This window comes from Anarhichas minor, unplaced genomic scaffold (genome assembly GCF_050575085.1).
Source record: "Anarhichas minor isolate MPS153535 unplaced genomic scaffold, ASM5057508v1 ptg000060l, whole genome shotgun sequence".
NCBI lineage: Eukaryota > Metazoa > Chordata > Actinopteri > Perciformes > Anarhichadidae > Anarhichas > Anarhichas minor.
The window spans coordinates 1214681-1232081 of record NW_027466506.1 but is presented as its reverse complement, the minus strand read 5'-3'; the positions used below and the strand labels follow the sequence as shown (position 1 = coordinate 1232081).

At 43.6% G+C, this 17401-nt stretch overlaps 1 pseudogene; it reads left to right on the top strand.

Moving 5' to 3' along the window:
- Positions 1 to 10140: 10140 nt before the first annotated feature.
- On the top strand, positions 10141 to 12785 carry LOC142933418 (uncharacterized; annotated as a pseudogene).
- The last annotated feature ends 4616 nt before the right edge of the window (positions 12786 to 17401 follow it).

The window sequence follows — 17401 nt, the reverse complement described above, 5'->3', positions numbered from 1 at the left end:
TGGCCTCCCCGAACTCCTCCCATGCCCGAGTTTTAGCATTCGCGACCACCGCAGCTGCAGCCCTTCTGGCCTGCCGGTACCTGTCAGCTGCTTCAGGAGACCCCTGGGCCAACCAGGCCTTGAAGGTCTCCTTCTTCAGCTTGACGGCTTCCCTCACCTCTGGTGTCCACCACCGGGTTCTCGGGTTGCCGCCACGACAGGCACCGATGACCTTCCGGCCACAGCTCCTAGCGGCCGCGTCCACAATAGAGGCTTTGAACATGGTCCACTCAGATTCCATGTCCCCAACCTCCCTCGGGATGTGTGAGAAGTTCTTCCGGAGGTGGGAGTTAAAGACCTCCCGGACAGGGTCCTCCGCCAGACATTCCCAGTTTACCCTCACTACACGTTTGGGTTTGCCGGGTCTTTCCAACCGGTTCCCCTGCCATCTGATCCAACTCACCACCAGGTGGTGATCAGTTGACAGCTCTGCTCCTCTCTTCACCCGAGTGTCCAAGACATACGGCCGCAAATCAAATGATACGATTACAAAGTCGATCATTGATCTCTGGCCTAAGGTGTTCTGGTACCAGGCACACTTATGAGCCACCTTATGTTCGAACATAGTGTTCGTTATGGCCAAACCGTGGCAAGCACAGAAGTCCAATAACGAAACACCATTCGGGTTCAGATCGGGCAAGCCGTTCCTCCCAATCACCCCCCGCCAGGTTTCTCCGTCATTGCACACGTGAGCATTGAAGTCCCCCAGGAGAACTATGGAGTCTGTGACGGCGCCCTTTCCAGGACCCCTCCCACCGACTCCAAGAAGGCCGGATACTCCGAACTGCTGTTTGGTGCATAAGCACAAACCACAGTCAGAGCCTTGCTCCCCGCAACCCGTAGGCGCATGGAGGCGACCCTCTCGCTCTCCGGGGAGAACTCCAACACAGCGGCGCTCAGCCGGGGGCTCGTGAGTATCCCCACTCCTGCCCGGCGCCTCTCACCCTGGGCAACTCCGGAAAAGGACAAAGTCCAACCCCTCTCCAGGAGCTTGGTTCCAGAGCCAACGCTGTGTGTGGAGGTGAGTCCAACTATTTCTAGCTGGTATCGCTGCACCTCCTGCACCAGCTCCGGCTCTTTCCCCGCTAGCGAGGTGACGTTTCACGTCCCTAGAGCTAGTCTATGCCGCCGGCGATTGGCATGCCCGGGCCTCCCGCCCGAACCGCCGCCCGGTCTGCATAGCACCCGACCCCGATGCTTGTCCCTGCGGGTGGTGGGTCCACAGGGTGGCTGCTCCATGGTGTTTATTCGGGCCACCAGACGCTCGCCTACGAGCTCCCCTCCTGGGTTTCCCTGGTCCGGGCGAGGTGGCTATAGTCCGTGGGCTAACTATCATAGGGGTCATTTTGAACCGCTCTTAGTCTGGGCTCTCCCCTGAAACCTGTTTGCCTTGGGAGACCCTATCAGGGGCTAATGCCCCGGACAACATAGCTCCCAGGATCACTGAGCCACTCAAACTCCTCCACCATGATAAGGTGGCGATTCGCGGAGGAGCTAACACCTACAAATACACTGACTGCAGATACATGGATGCTGCGTCATTAACGGACAATGCATATTGTCAAAATCAATGTAATGAACACAATGACAAGAACAAACTCACAAGAACCAGTCACACATTTATGACAAAGCATGACAAATCAAACCAGCAACACTGCAGCGCTAAAACACGTATTCCACCACACACTGAAGAGCACGAGCCATTCAAATATTATTCACATCAGAGGGAACAATATTAACCATATCATAAAAACAACATCATAGACAAATGAACACAGTAGTAACGCTATTGCAGATGTAAAAACACAAAAGCAGTTCACTTACCAAAGCTTCTGTTCACTTCAAGACGAAGTATATCCTCCTTTCTTTGATTACATGTACATTATGTACAGTACATCGGTGCGGTTCAGTTCCAGCCAGAGGTCCTCATGCGAACTTGTTTGTTGAGTTGTTGCTCCACTCTGGTCTCATCAAAAGTTTTCAAAAGCACCATAGTTTGTAAGTGTCCTGCCGTGCTATGGTGTCTTGTTGCTGCCTTGGTTAGCAAATCCAGCGTAGCTCCAAACACCAAGACCCTCAGTTGCAAATAAAATGCATTCTTAGCCATAAAATGTGCAACACTTCTCCGATGCTGTTAGCCAGGAATACCGTTCGTAGTTGCTGGACTGAAAGTGGCGCACAAATCTGATGTCCAGCTTTTCTTGAAATGTCCTTCTCCAGAAATCCATTCCTCCTTCAGCCATTGAGTGTTAAAAAAAACAAAGCTAGGTAAAAAAAAAAGAATCTACACCAAGCAAAACACTAAAAATATCATAACTTCTTACATATCTTCAACTTGAACTCTTACTACTACTACTAAGTTCAGCTAGCTAGCTTCAGTTTCACAACACTCACGCTAGCCCACTGACCAATCACGGCAAACGTTATTGCTGAGCTGCACATTAATGCTGACGTACTCGGCTAGGCCACCCAGAAAGCTCTGGCACGGCAAAGAATACGCCCAACATAACAAAAACAATAATACAACAATAACTGAAAATAATAAAGATATATTTAGAAGAAAGATCTGATTGGTTGAAGACTATGGCAATCAACAATATCGTCCCCATTCACTTAAACTGCAAAGGGATTCACGTGCGAGTCTGCAGGCCTCTGCCTCTGTTCTTACCTAGAGACACAGAGGTGAAATCTGATTGGATAAAAGCTCTACTTAAAACAAGCTGCACTGGAAGCAGAGCAACTGAGGAAGACAGTAGCTGTGCAATGAGAAAATAAGATAATGGGGGAAAAAAATGATAATACATGTAGTGTATTTATGAAAAATGATTCAATTATAAAATAGCTATAGTTTTGTGATTCTGTTTAGGCCAGCAGAGAAGGCTTTGCTGGCCCTGCCGGCCCACCACTGGTATAAACATAATTTTACCTTTACTTAAATTACGCAAACAAACCAGACGAGAAAAACAGTGTCAAGCTAGTGAAGCTAATGTGGAAAACCTATGAGAAGGTGAGATTCCTACACTGATGTCGACACACGCAGAGCCTACAGAGCAGCAGAAGACAGCACCGAGTTAGAATAAATCGGCACATCAACATGACAAGAAGAGGGCGGAAATAAACAAACCAGCAAAGCGGGGAGAGCCTAATGTTAGGGGCCTCTTTTGTATTGAGAGAAATTACAGGAGCGTTTGATTTGCGCCGAGGTGCCATCCTGAACATATGGCGTTTTAATTCTTGCCGGTCTCATCTGGATAACTCGGGGCCCCGGTGAATCTTGCTCCACCATCAGGGAAATACGGGCACAGACAGAATGCTTAACAGCAAAAGGGCTCCAATTTCCCACCTTAATGGGCATTCTCATCCCATTTTCCTCCTCGCTTCTTCTTCTCTTTTTCTTTCTTTTCTTAAATCCAGGCCTTTGTTTGTTTTCCAGCCCCTTTTTTTGTCATTGTTTTCACTCCTCCGGTCCTCCCCGCTTCCCTTATTTGCATTGATTTCCCCACTTAGAGGAAGAGTGGGCTCACAGGAAAAATAGGCCTCCATCACGCTCACACACACACACACACCTGACACATAGCAGAAGACTAGCAGTGTGCAGAATATGTTTGTGGCTGTTCTTTTTTTTTTTTTAATCGTCTGATGCCTTTCGTGTGGGTTGACAGCTCTAGACGAGTGACTAATAAGTCCAGGCCTGGTGCTGTCCTGCTGGGCTGAGCAGTCTCTTTATACACACACACACATATATATACAAAAAGAGGGCCCAGACCGTGGGCTTGGCTTCCTATCCCATGTACACACAGTTTCTCACACACAAAAACACACACACACACAGGCCCCTAATCATCCTGGTGTCTAGCACTCCGCTGGCGATCACCACTCCGCCACACTGCCATCATGGGCCAATTAAGTGGCCATATATCTGTCTAACAGTCTCCTCTGGCTGAATGGACAGTGGTGGAGTAGCAGTAGTAAGCCGCTGCATGAGCCCACCCGCGGCTAGCAGTCAATTTGTAGCTTAAAGCCTAGTTGCCACAACACTCCTGCATTATTAGGACTAGTAGCACTATTGAGAATTCTTCTGTTTGTGTGTGTGTGAGGAAGAGAGAGATAGAGGGAGTGCTTAGAAGGGAGGGTTGTCCACGCTTTTGTGTGCCCAAGCATATTTCTGTTTGTCTGGGGGGGGGGGGGTTGCCTTTATGCTATAGTGTGTCTGTGTGAGTGTATATTTATCCAAAATCGTGCATGTTTCTGAATAACTATGAATGCATGCATATGCACATTTGTGTGTGTTTATTGCTTTGCTTGAGTATTTACTTTACATGTGTGCGCAGCTCCACCAAGTGTGTAATTTGTTCGCGTGTCCGTTTGCTCCTTTCTTGTCCTTGTTGTCCGCATGTGTGCACATGAACTAAACCTCATAAGTCATAAACAAACATCCACCGGGCTCCTTTTGGGAATGACCCAGTTGTTAAATCGGGCCGTCCTGCTGTCACCTCACAAAAGGGGAGGGAGACAGCCACGTTTTATCACAGCCCATCCGGTCTTGTCGAAACTCTGTCACAAAAATCCTACCGACCGTGTCTGGCACCAATGTCGGAGGACCCAGTGGTGTGCAAATGGCGGCTAATGGTGCGTTCAAGTGAACATCATGAGGTACTTTTCAAGAGGTTGGAAGTCAAAATAACCCTGGGGTCCGAGACAACAGTGACACACTAGTAATATTGGCTTCTGGTCCTACTCACTAAGACTTATATATGTTGTAATCATCCATTCTGGTCAGTGCTACTTTTATTCTAACTTGAACCTCCAATATGGACTCAGATGGAGTTTACCGATACAAAGGTCTCATATGAAAGCACGAACTGAATACACAACTAAAAGAAATGTATGACTGTAGAATAACATCTAAAGGTGTGTTCGTTTGTCTATTCCAAAAAGTCCTCCAACCTCTACAACAAAATATGATGTTCGTACTTGACCTACAGCATTTTCTGATCTGAGGTCAAAACCAGCAGGATGACTCTGCATGTCAGTGCCTTCAAAAACCATTACAGAACTATTAGTATTAGGGTTTTCTGATCTGCAACCGATATGATTATGGTTTGGTTAGTTTTAAAAATGGAAATCGCTTTAAGGTTTGGAAAAGATTGTGGTTTTGGTTAAAAGAAACCAACGAAGACGATTGGAAACAGGGAGCAGTCTCTTCACATGCTTTGGCAAAGTTTTATGGCTCCATAACAATCTCAGCATCGGAATGCACACAGCTACTCGAATCCATGCCAATTTAATGAAAATGTATATAATTTTTCAATCTATTTTTATTCCGAACTCTCCAAATGCCGACGCTCAGTACCCCTCGGTGACTGATACCAAAGCACCCTAAGCGTCTTTATGAGACACACCGGGCATTTGACTAACTCCAATGTTAACCCATCCAAACTGACCTACACTTTAACCCGTTTACATGCAGCTGTGAATAATGCAAAACACCCCATGACGTATGTCCCACAGCTACGCTGTTGAGTCTTTCATGGAGGTATGTTTCTCTTTCCAACCAGAAATGTGGGCCTTTCTTTTGGGCATGCATCACTACCCCAGCCTTGCAAATGGTTGGCTAGTTTGTGTACACATAGCTGGCCGTAAACATGCAAGAGGGCCTGTGATGCAAACTGCTGTTAAATCCTCAATTGAAACGATCACTACACCAAGGTAGTGACAAAGACGAGCGGGATTGAAAAATCCCGAATCATTGTTGACGATTACTTTCCGTTTCTTAACTGATCGATACATCGACAGATTGCTTCATAACATTGTTAACTGACTTTTTGAATATGTTGTTGAGTAATGTTTCTTTGAAAAAGGAGTTTAAAGATGTTAATTTAGAAAGTGGAGAAAAGGCCATGAGAAGAGAAGGCGAGGAGGGGAAACAGAGATAGAAAGACTACAGTCTCTAAGAAACAGCCATGACATTGAGAAAAAAAGAGAAACAAAACAAGAGCCCACTGAAAGAGATGGAACGGAGAGAGGAAAAAACAAAAGAGAGAAGGAAATGAGGTATAAAGCTTGGAGTGCTCTAGAAGTGATTATTCTAATTTAGCAGCTGATATAAATCTAAATGAAGTCACATCAGGAGTCGGCGGACGGACACCAGACGGTCACTCTGGGACTCTGCATCCGATTCTCTTCTTTCAATGAAACCCTCCATATACCTCATCTTGGAGACACTGTTTGAGGCTTCTGAGTTGGTAACCTCAGCAGCACCACACGCAGCGGGGACCAACAGAGGTATTACTGTGTTTAGTATTGCTTTTTGGGTTGGGCGAGGGAGTGGGATGGGGTGATGGAGAGAAAAGGGAAGGGAAGGAGGGAGGAGGTGCAGGAGGTTAGCGAGCCTATCTGGGCTCGCTGACAAACACCGTCAGACTCGTATTCCCATCTGGGTCTCAACAGATCGGGACGCAACGCAGCAGGTTGTCTCGGTTCCAGTGCCCACAGATGACTAAGTGCAGCATAAACACAGTGTGTATACTGTGTGTGTCTGTAAATCGTTTCTATTCATTAAGTCAAAGAGTCAACCATGAATATAAATGTATACATATATTTCAGATTAAGTATGGAGTTAATATGGAGTTGCGTATATCAACTAGGAAAACAATGGTATACAGCAAATACAGCACTTGTGTTATATATATATATATATATATATATATATATATATATATATATATATATATATATATATTACTCATATACCTAAAATCTTTGAAAATGTATCGTCTAATTTTCATGCAGATTTTGTATCTTTTTCAACAGATTTTGAAAAATGAATTGGTGAATCTTATTTTGAGAAATTAATAGAATAAATGATAACAGTTCAACACAGTTGCTAATCCATCTGGGCACATAGCTGCTCTCCTCAATTTGATGAAATAATGCTCAATTTCAAGTGCGTTTGAGCTGTTAGTTTGGGTACTATGTTTGCCCAATTTCGCTATGTTGTCCTGCTGCTTTCATGTTTGGTAAAACTCTCAGAAAGATGCTCAGGGTCTTGAAAGTCTAATCTTGATCAGGTACCATCCCTTCCGAATAACGCGCATGGGAGGCACGAAAGCATCTTCTTTGGCAAACTAGCAGCTCGTCAATTTTTTCCTGCAGAACCACCCCACATTAAATCTGAAAGGTTTTTACCTGTTTGGGCATTTAGGAGTTTAATGTCAAGTTTTTCAAATGAAAGCTGATGAAAGCAACTTCTGCCAACTACAAGTAAATAATCACAACAGTTCTTGGCAGATAGCCGATCAAATTGGAGTGGTGCAACAGAAATCAGATGGCACATGGCAGCAGATATATGGCATCTACTTTCCTTGTCAACGGATTTGGATATGCATATTGTGATTTTCCCACACTTGCCGCTGCGAGCGTAGGGCTATCCCCACATAGCGTCCTCCCTAGCCCTTTAAAGCACCATTTAAAAATTATGCTATCCAGTCACTGACCTTAAATTGTAGAATAAGCACCATTTTTTTATGTAATGCATTAATCCACATCTATATGTATTTCTTCAATATTCAGTACCAACAACATTTTTTGTCATTTGCCAGAAGGTGGGATTTTGCCCCATGGCCTGTAGCCTTTAGCTTTAGAGTAAAGCTATTTATTGTCTGTGTGTGTGCATGGCTTCCATGCTCTGGGACCCCAGTCAACAAGCAAGGTGCAAGGTTGCAGCTCCTTGCACTGAGTGGTCATTCATCACTGGGAGAGCTCGACATAACTCCAGCCTTCACCAGCAGGTCAGCAGCCAACTGTTTCCTGACACAGGCTGCCAAAACATTTAAGCATCACCTCCCACAGCACTGGACCAGGTCGTCCGGGTGTAGCGGTGGATGAGCGGTGATCCCGATGGAGGGTATAACCTGGGCAAAAGGTGACCTCTGATCCACCTTTAATCCCCTGAAACCAGGCGATTTCCATCACCGATCCGTCCGACCTGTAGGCCGAAGGGCCTTCTGATTCACTCTTCTTCAGTGTGGGTGCAGATGCCTACGATCCCTATCACACCATTGCATCTGCACTCCTACCTCAGCCCCTCCCACCTCTGCCACATCGGATTACTTTCAACCTCGACGTACAACCCCCTATGATTTCCAAGCACCCCATCCCCCCACCCCAAAATCCCCTGTCTCAATCTGAAGAGGAGGAGGAGCAGCAGGAGTGGGGGCGAAGGAGAATAGAGGGAAAGGGATTGATGAAGAACCCTTTTGATACACTGCTGCAGGCAAAGGAAGGAACAATTTATTGAACCTTGATGGGAATCATATCAAGGGGCACGTTCATTTGCAGCAATGAACCTGCTGCATGCGTCGGGGAATAAGGAGTCCTGTACATATGTATGATCTGTGCTAGTCTGTGATTCAGAATTAAAGGGAGGCACAGGGGAACAGCCACATTTCCATGTTTTTTTTTTTCTTTGTACCCTCTTCTGACATGCCCTCTGATAATAAAAGTTTAGGCCATGTAGGTATGAATAAGTAAAGAGTACACACTTTTAAAAAATGAACCTCATCCTGTCTCTATATTTCTATGCAGAAATATCATCTAATTTTAAGCTGAAACTAAAGATGGCAGTAGTCCTATGAAACAAAATAACTCATCTTAATGCAGTCAGGTGCTGGGCTAATCAAATAATTGAAAATTAAGAAGGGACACACCAAAACAAGATTAAAGGTACATTCAGACAATTGGAGGTTGAGGACCTCACCTCCGTTGTTTCCAATGAGCTGCTGAGGTCGGCCATTTGAACGGGTGGATAGTTGCGCTCATAGACTATATTTAAGAAGTGGACATAATCATCGTGACGTCTCCCATTGGTTTGTGGATGGCCGTTTTGAAGCCTCAAGTTCGGCGATTTTACTGTTGCCATCTTAGACTACATCCGTCACCATGTTGTTTTTTTCGCAACCAATGAACAGAAGTGACCATATTTGGAATGTGGAGGAGTAACGTAGAGACGCCGTATACGTCTCTGGTAGCAGCAGAGACCTGTCAATCACAGTAAGCCCGTCATAAAGCATACTCCCGTTTATTCTGTTTGACGCGCTCGTTGTGGCGCACCAAAGTTAAAATTATTTCAACTTTGAACTTGGTTGCCGCTGATCTTCCAAAGGTCAACATATAACAGCCGCATGTTGCATAGACACTTTTTTGACAGTGTATACCTGCACTGAATTGCGCCTATATGAGTTTCTGCACTACAGGGTTTTCGCTAGACAAGTTGTTAACTGGGCGGCCATGGCTCAGAGGTGGAGCCTGTCGTCCGAGCCGTCGGATCGGTGGTCCGATCCCCGGCTCCTCCAGTCCATGACAATGTGTCCTTGGGCAAGACGCTTAACCCCAAATTGCTCCCGAAATCTTTGCCTTCGATGTATGTGTGGTGTGATTGGTGTTAGATAGTCCTGACGGGCAGGTGGCACTTTGCAAGGTAGCCCCTGTCATCAGTGTGTGAATGAGTAAATTACATGTAGTGTTAGAGCGCTTTGAGTGCTTGGAAGTCCGTTTACCATTTACCATTCACCCCCGCAGCCAAGTGTCATTGCTTAGCAAAACTGAGGGGAGCGGCTTGTGACTAAAATGAGAATAGCTGGTCCACCTTACTTAAAAGGTAAGTCCACCATAAGTGTAGGTGAGTGTTTTTTGCAACCTTTGGGGCTAACCCCCTTCAACTTAATTGGCTGATAGCAAGTAGGCACATGAAGTTGGCTTGGGTCTTGAAGAGAGGTAGCATTAGCACCGAGAAACTCTTACGTTAAAAGCTATAACGTTACTGCTTCGTACTCTGCACTGTTTGAGTCAGTGTTTGAGTCAGAACACAGAGCAGCAGCGACAGAGCACAGAGCACAGAGCAGCACATCACCAGCCGTAGTGTGGTGTGAACTGCAGCTGAGACAGCGTGGAGACCATCGGATCACACACACCTTTACGCCTTTCACTCGCCTACCGACTTCTGCTACATACATTTGTTTGTTTGTTTTTGTGAGAACTTCTGAGCAGAGCCATCACCTTTTCCCTCTCATTTCAGATAAACCGGAAGCAGGAACTTCCAACATGGCCACTCGGCCAGGTATGTGTGGAGACTGCAAACTCGCATACTCACAGTTAAGGGACGATTTTCACCGCCTGGAGTCTGAAGTCCGGAAAAGGGAACAGCTGATCGACGGAGTCGTATCCGTAGCGGCGGCCCAGGCAAAGCATATCTCATCTATGCAATCTCAGCTGGTCTCGGACACTGCAGACACTGTTCCCTGGCTACCCGGCCCTGCGGACGGGGAGTGTAGTCGGTCCTCCGACCACGAGCTGAGAGGACCTGCTATAGACCCGACCCATAGCTCCACTCCGAAACCGGCATCCTGGACGGAGGTGGTGCGCCGCGGCCTCCTGAGAAAACCAGCTGGGGAGTTTCCGTTAACCACCTCCAACCACTTTGCAGTCCTGACGGAGAATACTCCCTCCCGGGCTTCCTCTACCCTTCACCCCTACTCGTTGGCGCAGACGGAGGTAACTCAACGGTTAGATTCCGTCTGTATTTAACTCAATACCATGCTTCAATATAACAGAGGACTCCTGTGCTAACTTTAGTCCTACCCAGATTGATCATCTTGTCGATAGTGCTACAAGCTCACTGAGAAGGACACTAGACTCTATTGCTCCTTTAAAAAAGAAGTTAGTAAAACAAAGGAGGTTCGCTCCATGGTATATCCCTCAAACCCGCAAATTAAAGCAAACATCGCGAAAACTTGAAAGAACATGGCGTTCCACTAACTTGGAAGAATCTCGATTAGTCTGGCGAGACAGTCTTAAAACGTATAAGAAGGCCCTCCGTAATGCCAGAGCAGCTTATTACTCATCGTTAATAGAGAAAAATAAGAACAAGCCCAGGTTCCTCTTCAGCACTGTAGCCAGGCTGACAGAGAGTCACAGCTCTGTTGTGCCGAGTATCCCTATAGACCTCAGTAGCAATGACTTCATGAACTTCTTTAATGATAAGGTTATAACTATTAGAGAGAATATAAACAATGTACTGCCCTCGACTAGTACCGATCTTTCCACAAATAGAGTAACCTTAGAAACAGCTGTAAACCCTGATATATGTTTAGATGGCTTTATTCCCATCGACCTTGACAAACTGACTTCAACAATTTCTACGTCTAAACCTTCTACCTGTCTCTTAGACCCTATACCGACTAGGCTGCTTAAAGAAGTGCTACCATTAATTAGCAGGACTTTATTAGATATGATCAACCTGTCTTTATTAACAGGCCATGTACCACAGTCCTTCAAAATAGCTGTAATTAAACCTCTTCATAAGAAGCCCACTCTCGATCCAGAGGTGTTGGCCAACTACAGACCGATCTCTAACCTTCCCTTCCTCTCTAAGATCCTTGAGAAAGCAGTTGCAAATCAGTTGTGTGACTTTCTACGTAACAATAGTTTATTTGAGGATTTTCAGTCAGGATTTAGAAAGCATCATAGCACAGAGACAGCTCTGGTAAAAATAACTAATGACCTTCTAATCGCATCAGACAAAGGACTAGTCTCTGTTCTTGTCCTGTTAGGCCTTAGTGCTGCGTTCGACACTATAGACCACTACATCCTGTTACAGAGACTTGAACATTATATTGGCATCAAGGGAACCGCACTGAACTGGTTTGGATCCTTTTTATCGGATCGATCTCAGTTTGTTTATGTAAACGATGAAGCCTCGATGAAGACCGACGTCAATTATGGAGTTCCACAAGGTTCTGTGCTTGGACCAATCTTGTTCACCTTATATATGCTTCCTTTAGGCAATATTATCAGAAAACACTATAAACTTTCACTGTTATGCAGATGATACTCAATTATACAGTATATATCGATCAAACCAGATGAAACCAATCAGCTTGCTAAACTGCAAGCATGTCTTAAGGACATAAAAACCTGGATGACCTGCAACTTCCTGATGTTAAACTCAGACAAAACTGAAGTTATTCTACTAGGCCCAGAACACCTCCGACATCAGTTATCTAATGATATAGTTTCTCTAGATGGCATTGCGCTGGCATCCAGCAGCACCGTAAAGAATCTTGGAGTTACCTTTGATCAGGATTTGTCTTTTAACTCTCAGATAAAACTAATTTCTAGGACTGCCTTTTTCCACCTACGTAACATTTCAAAAATCAGGCACATCCTGTCTCAAAGCGATGCAGAGAAATTAGTTCATGCATTTGTTACCTCTAGACTAGATTACTGCAATTCCTTATTTTCAGGCTGCTCTAATAAGTCTCTGAAATCTCTCCAGTTGATTCAGAATGCTGCAGCTCGTGTACTAACAAGAACTAAGAAAAGAGATCATATTACTCCTGTATTAGCTTCTCTGCACTGGCTCCCTGTAAAATCTAGAATAGAATTTAAAATCCTTTTACTTACCTACAAAGCCCGAATTGGTCAGGCACCATCATATCTTAAAGAGCTTATAGTACCATACTGCCCTACTAGAGAGCTGCGCTCCATTAACTCAGGGTTACTTGTGGTCCCTAGAGTCTTAAAAAGTAGGATGGGAGCCAGAGCCTTCAGTTATCAAGCTCCTCTTTTGTGGAACCAGCTTCCCGTTTCAGTCCGGGGGGCAGACACACTCACCACATTTAAGAGTAGGCTTAAGACTTTCCTCTTTGATAGTGCTTATAGTTAGGGCTGGCTCTGGCTTGCCTTGGACCGGCCATTAGACAAACTGGTATAGGCAAAAACTACAGGGGGACTTCCTTAGGATACACTGAGCACCTCTCTCCTCCTCTTCTTCACCTCTGTCTGCATTGATGTCCCATTAATGCTCATTACTAACTTTACTTCTTCCCCGGAGTATTTGTGCTTTCTCGCCTCACAGGTTCCCATGACCCCAGTTTTATCTGGACGCTGGTCCTTCCACCAGCCATGGCCCTGCTGACATCTACTACGATCTTCATTATTAACATTATTACCCCTATTACCGATACCATTAATGCACAGTACTGACTTTGTCTCTTCCCCGGAGTCCTTGTGCTTTCTCTCCTCACAGGTTTCCATGGTGCATGATTTCATCTGGACCCTGGTCCTTCCTCCTACCATGGCCCTGCTGACTCCAACTGCTAATATCACTTTTATTATTACTCGCATTACTATTTCATATTACCGATACCATTAATGCACATTATTGACCTGCTTCTTCACCAGAGTCTCTGTGCTTTCTCGCCTCACAGGTTCCTGTGTATCCGGGTTATACCTGGACCAGGTCTTTCCTCCTGCCGTGGTTCTGTCATACATTGAATGTGCTGTAATTACATTGAATGTGTTGTAATTCAGTTATCCTGTTCTACACATGACATCCATTGCACTTCTGTCCATCCTGGGAGAGGGATCCCTCCTCTGTTGCTCTCACTAAGGTTTCTTCCTCTTTTCTTCCCGTTAAAGGGGTTTTATAGGGGAGTTTTTCCTGTTCCGATGTGAGGGTCCTGGGACAAGAGGATGTCAAATGTGTACATATTGTAAAGCCCTCTGAGGCAAATTTGTAATTTGTGATTTTGGGCTATACAAAAATAAATTGAATTGAATTACTCAATGCAACACTCCCAACCGCTCACTGACACTCACTAACATTAAGCACACAACCTACAAAAAAGAGTTATGTCTGGAAGAAGTTTGCTACTTGTATGATACATTTTAGTTAAAAGAAAGAAAGAAATACATAATTCCCTTATTATGTGGGCAGCATAGTGCACAGAGAACTGTGCACTATGCTCTAATCTACACCCTACCTCGTCAGTTTGAAGTACATATAAGTTTGAATTTTAAGATGAAAGACTATGCGTTATATGATTTATGTTTTGTGTTGCTACACAAAAATGCAGAGCTTGATATCTCGTAATTGGAATTCATATATCACACCTGTGATTTGTTGCTTTTTATTAAGCATCATATAGGTAGACCATGTACCCTGAAAACCATGACAAAAACACGTGAATTGATGTCGTGTTTCGTTCTGTGATATCTTTGCATGTGGTAAAATATTTGCCTGTAGTAGTTACATCATACAAGGAGATATAGGACTATCCGTTTACACAACATGGTGTCTCAGCCCTCAAACAAACAAAGAGTAATTAATTTTACACTGGTTTCACAGCACGCCTTTGATGTGAAGTATGACAGGTTGACAGAATCGAGACCATTCCATCAGACCGCTGGTGCGGTCAGATTATGAGTGTGTGTGCAAGCATGCATGTGTGTGCATGAGAGACAGGATTGGGTATACAGGATGCCATCTGGCAGTGGCGCCTCACACCCAGCGTTACTCGTCCCTGTGTGTCGGATCAGAACCGCAGGATCATGGATCCAGATCACTGCACACACCAAACATCGCCAAAAATAAACACGCATACACATCACATACACCACCAACACACAGATGCTTTGAGAGAACACGCTAATTGCAGTTTGCGGTTGTCAATCAACCTTTTTTTTTTCTTCTGCCTAGATCGTCTCATTATCTTTTTGTTTTCTACATGGCGTCTATTCTCCCCTACCTGCCCCCCCCCCCCCCCCTCGGGACAGCTGAGATCAATCTGAAGATGCTGGGAGATATTCATTAAGACTGCAGAAGACACTGAAGCTGCTATTATTTATTGGACAGTGATTGCTGAGGGATGATTGACCAACGTTGGTTGAAAACCATGTGTTCAACTTTCCCCTAAAAAAACAATAAAAAGGAAAAGAAAACTGGTCAATGACATGTAGTGTAAAAGCGCTTTGAGTGGTCGGAAGACTAGAAAAGCTCTGTACAAGTACAGTCCATTTACCGTTTGGTCTTGTCAGAGGGTTTTACTCAAAATCCATATGTATGTTGAATTATTTATGGTAGTAATCATTCCTCCTGTCCATATTGGCAGTATAGTAAAGGGTCACTTTGTACCAGTGGCAGGCCGTGCATTTTATACCTGGGCCTCCACTGCTGTCCTGCAGCTGAAACACCACCTTATAACCTCATGATGGTGCCACAGCTTAAACTGTAGGAAATATGTTTTCTGCGCTCACGTAGGAGACAACTGGCTGTGTGACCTCTGAACCAGAACAAAATAAACCAAAACAAAGAACAGCTGAGGGACCGCACGAGGCTACGCTAAACTAGCTTAATGGGAAAACAGCAACACGCACTCTGCTACACACTGGAGGGCCATTCAGATATTAGATGTATAAAAACAAACCAGTTCACTTAAAGACAAACTCCATCCTCCTTTCTTTGTTGACAGAGTTTAATCCCACGGTTAAATGCCAACTCACAAATCCGTTTCTCCTCCTCCTTCAGCCATTTGAGTGTTAAAAAATAAATAAACTACACCAAGCAAAATGCTAAAAATGTCATAATTTCATCTTTCAATTTGAGCTCTTACTACTCCGACTAAGCTGTGCTGGCTACTTTAAGATGGAAACAATAGGTTTTTGTGAATAATACACAGACTTAAATAGGCCTATGTAACATAATGATATTTATATCAAATATGAATATTATACAGTGTAATATTTATAATATAAGCAGATGTCACACAGAGCCTTGACATTATATCTTGGTAATAATGTGAAGAAATTCAAATCACATCACTTTAATGATTTGCATTGTTTTAATCTTCTAAAAATCCTCTGAGATGCGAATAAAAATACACAATAGTCTAAATTTCTTCATATTAGAAAAAAGAGGGATTATTGGAGAACTTTTACCCTAATGCAATGCATGCTGGGAAGTAGTTGGTAATATGCTAAAAAACACGATTTGACGAGTTAAGTAAATGATAAATTGGGCATTTTATCCACTCATTCTTCACTTATAAGACTGAACTCATTCTTCTATGTTCTGAAAGTGATAATTAGAAGATCTAAACTTTAAACTGACACACGTTTCTAATTACACAGAGTTAATAATAAGAAGGGATTGTTTATTATAACTAATTATGTGATATTTCCCAGTGCAAAGAAAGACTGGTACAATGTGTTGGGAACATAAGGGAGCGTGTTTGAGTTATCAGCCTTTAAGAAAACTAAATTATTGACATCAATAGAATTATTATTAATGTCAGTAAGATTATTAATGATTATTAATAATAACGGGGCACCACCCTGCAAACAGGGACCAATAACCAAACTATAAACTAAGTCTCATAATTAGTGTTCACTCACAATGTCAATAGTCTGAGTACTGTTACACATTCAGAGTGAAAGTGAAGGTTTAAGGTCGAGCACAGACCACATATACAGCTATTATCACAATACATGCACAAAGTAATCACAGACAGCTGCTCTCTAAAGTATAAGAGTTTATTAAGTTCCAATAATAATGATCTAGTCCAGAGGTCGTCAACTGGGGGTCCGCGACCCCTAGGGGGTGCGCGGAGGTACTGCAGGGGGTCCGCGGAATTTTTGGATGATTAGACAATTTTCTTTTTTTTTCCAAAACATGAATTTAGTATTTAGTTCAGTATTGTATGAAAGATAACAGGTATGTTTATGCATGGCAGTGGCACTAATAGGCCATCACTCATTTTCATTTCCACATTTATGTTTAAAATGGAAACGTCAGTGTGAATAGCTTGTGTGCATGATTATCATGCTATTGACAGACAATGTTGATATTGGCATTGGTATCAGCTGACAAGCTATGTTTATAAATGGCAGTGGCACGGCCTCCCTACTCACTGTACCTTGCACATGTTTAAAATAACAACATGAATATATGAACCTGTGTATTACTTGAATAGCTTAGTATTGAATGCATAATAAAGAGGTATATTTATACACGGTACTAGGCCCATTTTAATATAAAACACAATTTTATACAATATAAACATCGAACAAAAAGTTCGTAAATTAGTGTTTGGTAGATTGTTTCTCTATTGTAACAATGCTTCTTGGCAATACATTTTATACCGTTGGAAAGCCTGTTTATTTACCTTTCAAACGGTGCCCCATTTGTAAGGATCATGCATTTCTGAGATGAGCAGCACAGCTGAGTATGTGGGTTGCGCCCATGAAAAATTTGCCAAATCTTCTCTGCCAATGCAAACAAAAGTAAACATTGAGTGAACTCTGATTCCCACTTTTGTTGAAACAAGAGACTATTTTCATCTCTTGGCACAGTTTAAAGTTTTATTTGAAATGCGGATAATATTTGTGTCTAAGTGCTAATAACTTGCTACCTTCATTAAAGCCAAATATAAATTGATAAGACATTCAGAAATCAATGGGTTCTAATGTTAAATCACGATTTACTTTAGATTCTCCTCCAATATCTAAGATTTGTTGCAGGAGT